Source organism: Gorilla gorilla, chromosome 1 (genome assembly GCF_029281585.2).
Source record: "Gorilla gorilla gorilla isolate KB3781 chromosome 1, NHGRI_mGorGor1-v2.1_pri, whole genome shotgun sequence".
NCBI classification, from domain to species: domain Eukaryota; kingdom Metazoa; phylum Chordata; class Mammalia; order Primates; family Hominidae; genus Gorilla; species Gorilla gorilla.
This window is the reverse complement of record NC_073224.2, coordinates 15,833,068-15,845,429: the sequence shown is the minus strand read 5'-3', so window position 1 is coordinate 15,845,429 and position 12,362 is coordinate 15,833,068. Positions and strand designations below refer to the sequence as shown.

At 54.9% G+C, this 12,362-nt stretch overlaps 1 pseudogene; it reads right to left on the bottom strand.

Moving 5' to 3' along the window:
- Positions 1 to 1,562: 1,562 nt before the first annotated feature.
- Positions 1,563 to 8,245, bottom strand: LOC134756420 (uncharacterized; annotated as a pseudogene).
- Positions 8,246 to 12,362: the final 4,117 nt, after the last annotated feature.

Genomic DNA, 12,362 nt, shown 5'->3' with positions numbered 1-12,362 from the left:
TTTGTGTTTTTAGTACAGGCAGGGCTTCATCATCTTGGCCAGGCTGATTTCGATCTCCTGACATCGTGATCCGCCTGCCTCCCCCTCCCAAAGTGCTGGGATTACAGGCGTGAGCCACCACGCCTGGCCAAGGCCTGCTCCTCTTATCTATACCCCCTACCCCTGCAGCTGTGCCGGGGGAAAGCTGGGCAGTTTCCCTCCTCCGAACCCCTGTACGTACCATGAATTGTGGGACCTTCAGTGCTTTTCACTTTTGGGAAAATAGCTCCTGCTGGGGCTACAAGATGGAGTGTGAAGAGGGCCTTGGGCCACAGGGAGGCGCCTGTGGACTAGGGGGAGTTCATGCACCCCTTCTTTCCCCAGAGGGGCTGGACTCAGGTGAGTATGGGGGTGGCGGCTCCTGCACTTCGACACAGGCAGCGGGAGGGTTTTCTCCCCATTCCCTCTGCACTCCCAACTTGAGCTATACTTTTTAAGAAAGTGATTCACCCTGCCTTTGCCCCCTTCCCCAGAACAGAACACGTTGATCACGGGCGATATTTTTCATTGTGCCAAAAAGTTGCCATGACCGTCATTAAACCTGTTTAACACCAAATAATAAGGAAAATAAAATAAAAAATTCGGGCATGGTGCAGAAACTCACTCCAAATAAATTACCTACCAAAATACTTATATAATGGTGGAAATATTCCAAAATTCCATATTTTGGGATTTATACACGAAAGATAAACAAATTAGAGGCCAAGAGGCTGCCGGAAGGGAAAAACGGGGCCTGGGAAGGCCGTTGCGAGGAATGAGCTGGGCCTAAAGAGGCCACTGGCAGGCAGGAGCTGGACCTGCCAAAGTGGCCGAAAGGCAGGAGCTTTGGACTGGGGAGGCCGCAGTGAGGCGAGAGCTAGCTGGGCGTGGAGAGTCCGCTGTGAGGCCGAGGCCGAGGCCGGGCTCGTGCAGGCCTTCGAGAGGCAGGAGGCTGGGCCTGCAAAGGCCCACTGGAGGTCAAGTTCTGGGCCTGAAGACGCCGCCAAAAGTCAAAAGCGGGGCCTGGGAAGGCCGCCGAGAGCCATGAGCTGGGCTGGGCTGAAAGAGGCCACTGGGAGGCAGGAGGAGGTGGGCCTGGAGAGGCTGACTCGAGGAAGTTTTGCACCTGGAGAGGCCGCCGAGAGGATGGAGCTGGGCCCGGGGAGGCCGACTTGCTGCTCTTCCAGGCCCAATTCCAGGCCGACTTCAGGACGATTTGGGCCTGCAGAGGCCGCCGGGAGGCCCAAGCTGGGCCTAGAGGAGCCCACCGACCGGAGGCCGTTTAGGGCCTGCAGATGCCATCGGAGGGCAGGACCTGAGCCTGGAGAGGCCACCGTGAGGCCTGAGCTAGGCCTGGGGAGCTTGGCTTCGGGAAGTTGTGGGCCTACCAGGGCCGCTGGGAGCTGGGCAGGAGCTGAGTCCAAAGACGTTGTTGGGAGGCCAGAGTTGGGCCTGGAGACGCAGCCGGGAGGAAGAGCTGGGCCCGGAGAGGACGCCGGGAGGCTGCAAGTGGGTCTGGAGAGGCCGACTTGAGGAGGCCCGGCCTCTGCCTCCCGCATGGCGGCCTCTGCAGGCACAGGTGTTCCTCCTGGCTGCATCTCCCAGCCCAGATCCAGCCTCCCAGCAAACAAGCTCTTTTGGCTCAGCTCCCGCCGGCGTTTGTAGACCCCGAAGTTTCTGCAACCAAGGGCTCAGGCCCACATCCCGCCTCCAGTAGCCTGAACAGTCCCAGCTCCGGCTGGAGAAGAACGTCTGCAGGCCCCACTGTTGCCTCCCAGGGGTGTCTCCAGGCCCAGCTCTCGCCCCACCGCGACCGCCCAGGCCCAAGTCCCTGCCTGCCTCCCAACAGGCCGCGTGCGACCCTGCTCCTCCCTCATGGTGGCCTGTTGAGGCAGGGGCTCACACTGACCTCTCTCAGCGTGGGAGGGGCCGGTGTGAGGCAAGGGCTCACACTGACCTCTCTCAGCGTGGGAGGGGCCGGTGTGAGGCAAGGGGCTCACGCTGACCTCTCTCAGCGTGGGAGGGGCCGGTGTGAGGCAAGGGCTCACACTGACCTCTCTCAGCGTGGGAGGGGCCGGTGTGAGGCAAGGGGCTCACGCTGACCTCTCTCAGCGTGGGAGGGGCCGGTGTGAGGCAAGGGCTCACACTGACCTCTCTCAGCGTGGGAGGGGCTGGTGTGAGGCAAGGGGCTCCCGCTGACCTCTCTCAGCATGGGAGGGGCCGGTGTGAGGCAAGGGGCTCAGGTTGACCTCTGTCAGCGTGGGAGGGGCCGGTGTGAGGCAAGGGGCTCACGCTGACCTCTCTCAGCGTGGGAGGGGCCGGTGTGAGGCAAGGGCTCACAATGACCTCTCTCAGCGTGGGAGGGGCCGGTGTGAGGCAAGGGGCTCACGCTGACCTCTCTCAGTGTGGGAGGGGCCGGTGTGAGGCAAGGGCTCACACTGACCTCTCTCAGCGTGGGAGGGGCTGGTGTGAGGCAAGGGGCTCCCGCTGACCTCTCTCAGCGTGGGAGGGGACGGTGTGAGGCAAGGGGCTCAGGTTGACCTCTGTCAGCGTGGGAGGGGCCGGTGTGAGGCAAGGGCTCACACTGACGTCTCTCAGCGTGGGAGGGGCTGGTGTGAGGCAAGGGCTCACACTGACCTCTCTCAGCGTGGGAGGGGCCGGTGTGAGGCAAGGGGCTCCCGCTGACCTCTGTCAGCCTGGGAGGGGCCGGTGTGAGGCAAGGGGCTCCCACTGACCTCTGTCAGCCTGGGAGGGGCCGGTGTGAGGCTAGGGGCTCAGGCTGACCTCTGTCAGCCTGGGAGGGGCCGGTGTGAGGCTAGGGGCTCAGGCTGACCTCTGTCAGCCTGGGAGGGGCCGGTGTGAGGCTAGGGGCTCAGGCTGACCTCTGTCAGCCTGGGAGGGGCCGGAGTGGGGCAAGGGGCTCAGGCTGACCTCTGTCAGTGTGGGAGGGGCCGGTGTGGGGCAAGGGGCTCAGGCTGACCTCTGTCAGCCTGGGAGGGGCCGGTGTGAGGCAAGGGGCTCAGGCTGACCTCTGTCAGCGTGGGAGGGGCCGGTGTGGGGCAAGGGGCTCAGGCTGACCTCTGTCAGCCTGGGAGGGGCCGGTGTGAGGCAAGGGGCTCAGGCTGACCTCTCTCAGCGTGGGAGGGGCCGGTGTGAGGCAAGGGCTCACGCTGACCTCTCTCAGCGTGGGAGGGGCCGGTGTGAGGCAAGGGCTCACGCTGACCTCTCTCAGCGTGGGAGGGGCCGGTGTGAGGCAAGGGCTCACGCTGACCTCTCTCAGCGTGGGAGGGGCCGGTGTGAGGCAAGGGCTCACGCTGACCTCTCTCAGCGTGGGAGGGGCCGGTGTGAGGCAAGGGACTCACACTGACCTCTCTCAGCGTGGGAGGGGCCGGTGTGAGGCAAGGGCTCACGCTGACCTCTCTCAGCGTGGGAGGGGCCGGTGTGAGGCAAGGGCTCACGCTGACCTCTCTCAGCGTGGGAGGGGCCGGTGTGAGGCAGGGGCTCATGCCTCTGGGCAGGGTGCCAGAGGCATGAGTTGGGCATCAACAGGCCACCGTGAGGGAGGAGCTGGGCCGCACGCGGGCTGCTGGGAGGAAGGCAGGGACTTGGCCCCGGGAGGCCACCGTGGGGGCAAGAGGTGGGCCTGGAGAGGCCCCTGGGAGGCAAGAGCGGGGCCTGCAGAGGCTGTTCTCCAACCAGTGCCGGGCCCGTACAGGCCACCAGGCGGCTGGAATGAGGCCCAAAGAACTTGGCTGGAGAAAGTTCGGGGCCTACAAAGGCGGTTGGGAGCTGGGCAGGAGTTGAGCCAAAAGAGCTTGCTTACTTGCTGGGAGGCAGGGCCGGGAGATGCCGACTTCAGGACAACTTGGGCCTGCAGAGGTCGCCGGGAGGCCCAAGCTTGGCGTGGAGGAGCCCACCGACCGGAGACCATTTGGGGCCTGCAGATGCCATCGGAGGGCACGAGTTCATCCTGGAGAGGCCACCGTGAGGCCTGACCTGGGCCTGGGGAGCTTGGCTTGAGGAAGCTGTTGGCCGACCAAGGCCGCCAGGAGATGGGTAGCCAATGAGTCCAAAGAGGTCGTTGAGAGGCAGGAGTCGGGCCTGGAGATGCAGCCAGGAAGAGGAGCTCGGCCTGGAGAGGACGCCCGGAGGGTGCAAGTGGGTCTGGAGAGGCCGACTTGAGGATGTTCTCTGCCCGGAGAGGCCGCCGCAAGGGAAAAACTGGGCCTGGAAAGGCTGTTGTGAGGAATGAGCCCCACGGGCCTGAAGAGGCCACTGGCAGGCAGGAGCTGGGCCTGCCGAAGTGGCCGAGAGGCAGGAGCTTTGGACTCGGGAGGCCGCAGTGAGGCGAGAGCTAGCTGGGCGTGGAGAGTCCGTTGTGAGGCAGAGGCTGGGCCTGTGCAGGTCTTCGGGAGGCAGGAGGCCGGGCCTTGTCGAGGCCTGCAGAGGCCACCGAAAGTCAAAAGCGGGGCCTGGGAAGGCCGCCGGGAGGCATGAGCTGGGCTGGGCCGAAAGAGGCCACTGGGAGGCAGGAGGAGCTGTGCCTGTGGAGGCTGTTGTGAGGCAGTAGGCTCATCTGCGGAGACTGCCGTGAGGTAGGGTATGGGCCTAAATAGGCCATTGGGAGTCATGAGCTTGGTCTGTAGAGGCTGACTGGAGAGAGTTCTGGGCCTGGAGAGGCTGCCGGGAGGTAGGAGCTGGGCCAAAAGATTTAAGCACATTTCCATTTATTAGGCACTTCACTTCCATTATTACACTGTAATATATAATAAAATAATTATAGAACTCACCATAATGTAGAATCAGTGGGCGTGTTAAGCTTGTTTTCCTGCAACTGGATGGTCCCACCTGAGCGTGATGGGAGAAAGTGACAGATCAATAGGTATTAGATTCTCATAAGGACAGCGCAACCTAGATCCCTCACATGCATGGTTCACAACCGGGTGCGTTCTCCTATGAGAATCTAATGCTGCTGCTGATCTGAGAAGGTGGAGCTCAGGCGGGAATGTGAGCAAAGGGGAGTGGCTGTAAATACAGACGAAGCTTCCCTCGCTCCCTCACTCAACACCACTCACCTCCTGCTGTGTGGCTCCTTATGGCTCCATGGCTCAGGGGTTGGGGACCCCTGCTCAAGTGCATCCAAAGCGACCCTTCCCACACCAGTCTTCATAGTGGTCAAGGGCAGCAACCACTTAGCTCCCAAGGCATGTGCCTCAGCTGGCATTTCGTCACAATCAACAGTAAGTGGTAGCTTGAGTCATTGTGAGGTCACTTCCTGGAAATCACCAGCATCCCATTTCCCACTGGCAAAGAGCTCAGCACTGCCCCCTGGGAAACCAAACCTATGCCCAAATCCCATCTGTGTGGGTTTATCTCCTGGGAACCTTCCTAACATATTAGTCAGAGTCCAATCAGGAAGCATAAACCACTCAAAAGTTTAAAGTGGTAAAATTTAATACAGAGAATTATTCATTATAACAGGTGAACAGCATAATGAGAGATTGGCTAGCACAAAGTAAAGAGAACTCTAGAGAATACAGGACTAGCCCAGGCCAGGCATGGTGGCTCATGCCTGAAATTCCAGCAATTTGAGAAGCTAATGCAGGAGGATTGCTTAAGGCCAGGAGCTAGAGACCGGTCTGGACAACACAGTGAGACCCTGTCTCTATCCAAAAAAAGAAAAAGGTTAGCTGGGAGTGGTGGTGCACACTTGTAGGCCCAGCTACTCGGAATGCTGAAGTTTGAGCCTGGGAGGTCAAGGCTGCAGCGAGGCATGATTATGCCACTACAGTCCAGCCTGGTGACAGAGCAAGACCCTGTCTCAAAGAACAAAACAACAACAACCATTTACAGACAGAAAAGAGATAGAGCTAATAAGCTAAGGAAAGATGTTGAAATGTGACAAGTAAAGTAATATGAGGTCTTTTATCTATTTAAAATAATCAAACAAAAAATGACTTACTAAATTATAATACCCTGTGCTGGCAAAGGTGCAGTGAAATGGGCACTTTCTTATACTATGAGGGGTGTTTAAATTGTGTATAAGCCTTCCCGGGTAAAGCTTGTCAATTTTTTAAAATAATGGAGATAGGGTCTCACCATACTGCCATACTGCCTCCTCCAACTCTTGGCCTCAAGCAATCCTCCTCTCTTAGCCTCCCAAAGTGCTAAGATTATAGCTGGGAGGCACCCAAAACCCTGTCAATTTACATCAAGGGTAATGAGAATGTCCATTCACCATGACTCACAGTAATCTTACTTCTGGGGAGACAATTCAATCTAAACAAAAGGTCATCTGTACACACACAGTAAAAATCTGGGAGTAACTGAAGACAGAGTTGGTAAGTGAAATAAGAAACAGTTCTAAGAAATTAAACTATGATATCAATAGGCACCTGGTATAAAAGGTCAGTTGATGTTAGCTGCTACTTTTTTGTTGTTTTGAGACAGGGTCTCACTCTGTCACCCAGGCTGGAGTGCAGAGACCTGATCATGACTCACTGCAGTCTCAGCCTCCCTGGGCTCAAGTGATCCTCCCACCTCAGCCTCCCAAGTAGCTGGGACTACAGGAACATGCCACCACACTAGGCTAATTCATGTATTTTTCTGTAGGGATGGTGACTCCCCCTTTGTTTCCAAGGCCTATCGCAAACTCTTGGCCTCAAGCCATCCTCCTGCCTCAGCCTCCCAAAGTGTTGCGATTACCAGTGTGAGCCACCACACCTGGCCAGCTGCTACTTTTAGCAATATTATTATTATTATTCCACTCAATTAAAAATTATTATTTTCAAGGCTATGCAACAGTATGTATCCTACAGTGTAATTGTAAAAACATATGCAGTCGCCGTCCCTCAGTATACAGAATTAGTTCCAGCCCCCCATCTCTGCACATACCAAAATCCATGCTTACTCACGTTTCGCTGTCACCCCTCTGGAATCCACGTATACGAAAATTCCAAATATTAGTTGGGCATAGTGGCAAGCACCTGTAGTCTCAGCCACGTGGGAGGTTGAGATGGGAGGATCGCTTCAGCCTGGAAGGTTGAGGCTGCAGTCAGCTGTGATAGCACTACTACCCTCCAGCCTTGGACAACAGAGGGAGACCCTGTCTCAGAAAAAAAAAAACAAAATAAAACAGGTTAGAAATTGTAATGAGGTCTGTTGGGCAAAATTCCATATAAGCAAAGTATAAATTAATAAAGCAAATCGTGATAAATTAGTACGACTGACTTTCTGGAGTTTCTGACAATAAAAGTAAGGAAAATGCAAAACACAAAGACAGAGAGTAAAAAGAGAAATTAGGAAAGCATTCTACATGTTTAATAGGAAGACGCTGGCCATGTTCGTGCAGCGGCAGTATGTCGTGACATGACATACCTTGGAGAGAAGTTAACAGATGAGGAAGTTGATAAAAATCATCAGAGAAGCAAAATACTGGTAGCGACACTCAAGTAAACCACGAAATTTCCATAACTTATGTCAGCAAAGTGGGAATATTGTACAGTGTGTGTTGAAGTTCCTATACAACATTGTTTATCTGCCTTTGGTTTGTTTGTAAGGAATGTATATACTAAAAGTTCTTCTTGCTGTCAAAAGAATATGTGTGAATAAGTCATTTTAACTTATTCTTCTGTTTTTCTTTTATCTTCCTGCCATCATCCCACAGCCTTACTTTAGAAATTTTTTCTTTAGAAAATTGAACAAGTGCTCCTTGTGGTGACACATACCTCTAGGATGGGAGGCAGGGGTGGAAGGGTCACTTGAGGCCATTAGTTTGACACCAGCCTGGCCAACAAAGTGAGACCCCCATGTCTACAAAACAATTCAAAAATTAGCCAAGTATCATCATGTATACCTACAGTCCCAGCTACCTGAACTTACGGAGAAAGTTCAGGGCCTGGAGAGAAGGCTGGGAGGCAGGAGCTGGGTCTAAAGACGCCATTGTAACGATGGAGCTGTGCCTGTGGAGGCTGTTGTGAGGCAGTAGGCTCATCTGCGGAGACTGCCGTGAGGTAGGGTATGGGCCTAAATAGGCCATTGTGAGTCATGAGCTTGGTCTGTAGAGGCTGACTGGAGAGAGTTCTGGGCCTGGAGAGGCTGCCGGGAGGTAGGAGCTGGGCCAAAAGATTTAAGCACATTTACATTTATTAGGCACTTCACTTCCATTATTACACTGTAATATATAATAAAATAATTATAGAACTCACCATAATGTAGAATCAGTGGGTGTGTTAAGCTTGTTTTCCTGCAACTGGATGGTCCCACCTGAGCGTGATGGGAGAAAGCGACAGATCAATAGGTATTAGATTCTCATAAGGACAGCGCAACCTAGATCCCTCACATGCACGGTTCACAACAGGGTGCGTTCTCCTATGACAATCTAATGCTGCTGCTGATCTGAGAAGGTGGAGCTCAGGCGGGAATGTGAGCAAAGGGGAGTGGCTGTAAATACAGACGAAGCTTCCCTCACTCCCTCACTCAACACCACTCACCTCCTGCTGTGTGGCTCCTTATGGCTCCATGGCTCAGGGGTTGGGGACCCCTGCTCAAGTGCATCCAAAGCGACCCTTCCCACACCAGTCTTCATAGTGGTCAAGGGCAGCAACCACTTAGCTCCCAAGGCATGTGCCTCAGCTGGCATTTCGTCACAATCAACAGTAAGTGGTAGCTTGAGTCATTGTGAGGTCACTTCCTGGAAATCACCAGCATCCCATTTCCCACTGGCAAAGAGCTCAGCACTGCCCCCTGGGAAACCAAACCTATGCCCAAATCCCATCTGTGTGGGTTTATCTCCTGGGACCCTTCCTAACATATTAGTCAGAGTCCAATCAGGAAGCATAAACCACTCAAAAGTTTAAAGTGGTAAAATTTAATACAGAGAATTATTCATTATAACAGGTGAACAGCATAATGAGAGATTGGCTAGCACAAAGTAAAGAGAACTCTAGAGAATACAGGACTAGCCCAGGCCAGGCATGGTGGCTCATGCCTGAAATTCCAGCAATTTGAGAAGCTAATGCAGGAGGATTGCTTAAGGCCAGGAGCTAGAGACCGGTCTGGACAACACAGTGAGACCCTGTCTCTATCCAAAAAAAGAAAAAGGTTAGCTGGGAGTGGTGGTGCACACTTGTAGGCCCAGCTACTCGGAATGCTGAAGTTTGAGCCTGGGAGGTCAAGGCTGCAGCGAGGCATGATTATGCCACTACAGTCCAGCCTGGTGACAGAGCAAGACCCTGTCTCAAAGAACAAAACAACAACAACCATTTACAGACAGAAAAGAGATAGAGCTAATAAGCTAAGGAAAGATGTTGAAATGTGACAAGTAAAGTAATATGAGGTCTTTTATCTATTTAAAATAATCAAACAAAAAATGACTTACTAAATTATAATACCCTGTGCTGGCAAAGGTGCAGTGAAATGGGCACTTTCTTATACTATGAGGGGTGTTTAAATTGTGTATAAGCCTTCCCGGGTAAAGCTTGTCAATTTTTTAAAATAATGGAGATAGGGTCTCACCATACTGCCATACTGCCTCCTCCAACTCTTGGCCTCAAGCAATCCTCCTCTCTTAGCCTCCCAAAGTGCTAAGATTATAGCTGGGAGGCACCCAAAACCCTGTCAATTTACATCAAGGGTAATGAGAATGTCCATTCACCATGACTCACAGTAATCTTACTTCTGGGGAGACAATTCAATCTAAACAAAAGGTCATCTGTACACACACAGTAAAAATCTGGGAGTAACTGAAGACAGAGTTGGTAAGTGAAATAAGAAACAGTTCTAAGAAATTAAACTATGATATCAATAGGCACCTGGTATAAAAGGTCAGTTGATGTTAGCTGCTACTTTTTTGTTGTTTTGAGACAGGGTCTCACTCTGTCACCCAGGCTGGAGTGCAGAGACCTGATCATGACTCACTGCAGTCTCAGCCTCCCTGGGCTCAAGTGATCCTCCCACCTCAGCCTCCCAAGTAGCTGGGACTACAGGAACATGCCACCACACTAGGCTAATTCATGTATTTTTCTGTAGGGATGGCACAGGTCCTTACCCTGTGCCAGCAGCTCGTGTGCAGTGATCCCAGGGGACAAGGCAGTGACTGACATGTTCCCTGTCATCAAGGAGCTTTTATCATGGCTGAGAAGATGTCAGACAACTCATTAGATGCAGGTGTGATGGGATCACATGAGAAGGTAGCCCAGGTCAGGCTGGAGGTCAGGGAAGGCACCTTGGAGGGAAGGACTTTTAAGCTGAGGCTTGAATGAGAAACAGAAAGCAGGTAAACCCAGGGGTGCTGGCCAGGACCTGTGCAAAGGTAGGAAGGGGACCCAGCGGAGGAAGCGACGGCCCGGGTGGCTGCAGCACAGACGCTGGGGAGGCCATGGCCAGAGGAGAGACTAGAGAGGCAGGTGGGGGTGGAGCAGGCAGAGGGAGCGGCGTGGATTTCACCTTAGAGCAGGGCTGGCACTGAGAGGTTTCAGCAGGGCAAGGCCAGACAGGAGCACACTGCCAGTGCCCTTTACCCTACCCTAAGCCCTTGCCATCTCCCTCCAGGTGATGCCAAGAGGGCTCTGAGAGAGGATGTGGGGCCCAGCAGTGAGGCAGGGACCCCCTCTGGCCCTGACCCTGGGCTCTGCTGGTGGGCTGGGATGGGGAGGAGCACCCCTTTGACCCGCTCTGAGAGCCCTGTCGGGGGTCCTGACCCTCACCCCAGCCTTGGGCCACCTCTCCCCAGCTCCGCAGGGCCCGGTTAGAGGAGGCCATGGCCCTGTTCGGTTTCTGCAGTTCCTGTGGGGAGCTCCAGTTGTGGCTGGAGAAGCAGACAGCGCTGTTCCAAAGGGTGCAGCCCCAGGCTGACACCCTGGAGGTCATGCAGCTCAAATATGAGGTACAGCCCTGGGAGCTTGGCACTTCCTCCTTGCCTTGCCCCTGCCTCCCTGTGGTCCGCTGCTGTGACTCAGTTTTCCAATTTAACTACTGTCCTGTCTGGGGGAGGGGAGCAGAGAGCTGGCCTGAATTTCGAGGGCCTCCTGGCCCTTAAGGACTCGGATGGCTGTCTTTCCAGGGGCAGGCAGCGTGGGCATCCCTGTAGCAGAGAGCACCACTCAGGTCCGTCATAGGCTAGAGGGGAGTGTGGGAAGAGAAAAAGTCCCCCAAGAGGGCTGGGTCCTCCTTTTCCCTAGAACTTCCTCACTGCCCTGGCTGTGGGAAAGGGCCTCTGGGCTGAGGTCAGCAGCTCTGCTGAGCAACTGAGGCAGAGATATCCTGGGAACTCCACACAAATCCAACGACAGCATGAGGAACTGAGCCAGAGGTGAGAATGAGGCAGGAGTGCAGGTGGTGAGGCAGGCAGACACAGTGCCCAGCCCGGGCCTGACTCACTGGCCTCCCGCCATGCCAGGTGGAGAGGCTGGACATGTCCGAGGCACAGGGAAAGGGCAACGGACAGCCAGTCTGGCAGCTTCTGTCATGTGAGGCTCTGGCCAAGGCTCCAGGATGGATGGGGAGGTGTCCCTGTTGTGGAGACAACCTTGTACCCTCTGCCCAGGTGGGGGCAGCTGAAGGCCCTGAAGAGGGAGAAGGCCGTGCAGCTGGCACACAGTGTGGAAGTGTGCAGTTTTCTGCAGGAGTGTGGACCCACACAGGTCCAGCTGCGAGACATGCTCCTCCAGCTGGAGGCCCCGCAGCCAGGGAGCTCAGAGGACACCCGCCACGCCCTGCAGCTGGCCCAGAAGAAGACCCTGGTGCTGGAGAGGAGGGTCCACTTCCTCCAAAGTGTGGTCGTAAAGTACGGCCAGTGCAGTGGCGGCATTGGGAGACAGTGAGGACCATGGGAAGGCGTGGGCAGGGCAATGGAATGAGGAAGGGACAGAAATTGGGATGGGGAGAGGACAGGTAGGAGGGCTGTGGCAAAGATGGGGGGATGATCAGGAGAAAATGCTCCTGGGGACAGGAAGAGCCCTATGTTTTTTTATTTCTTTTTGAGACGGAGTCTTGCTCTGTCGCCCAGGCTGAGTGCAGTGGCGTGATCTCTGCTCACTGGAAGCCCAGCCTCCCGGGTTCACGCCATTCTCCTGCCTCAGCCTCCCGAGTAGCTGGGACTACAGGCGCCCGCCACCACGCCTGGCTAATTTTTGTAGTTTTAGTAGAGACGGGGTTTCACCATGTTAGCCAGGATGGTCTTGATCTCCTGACCTCGTGATCTGCCTGCCTCGGCCTCCCAAAGTGCTGGGATTACAGGCTTGAGCCACTGCACCTGGCGAGCCCTATGTTCTTGCTGCCCCCAGGTCAAGGGTGGGGTGGGCATTGAGAGTCACCACCACTCTCCCTGGGGGATGCAGGTTTGG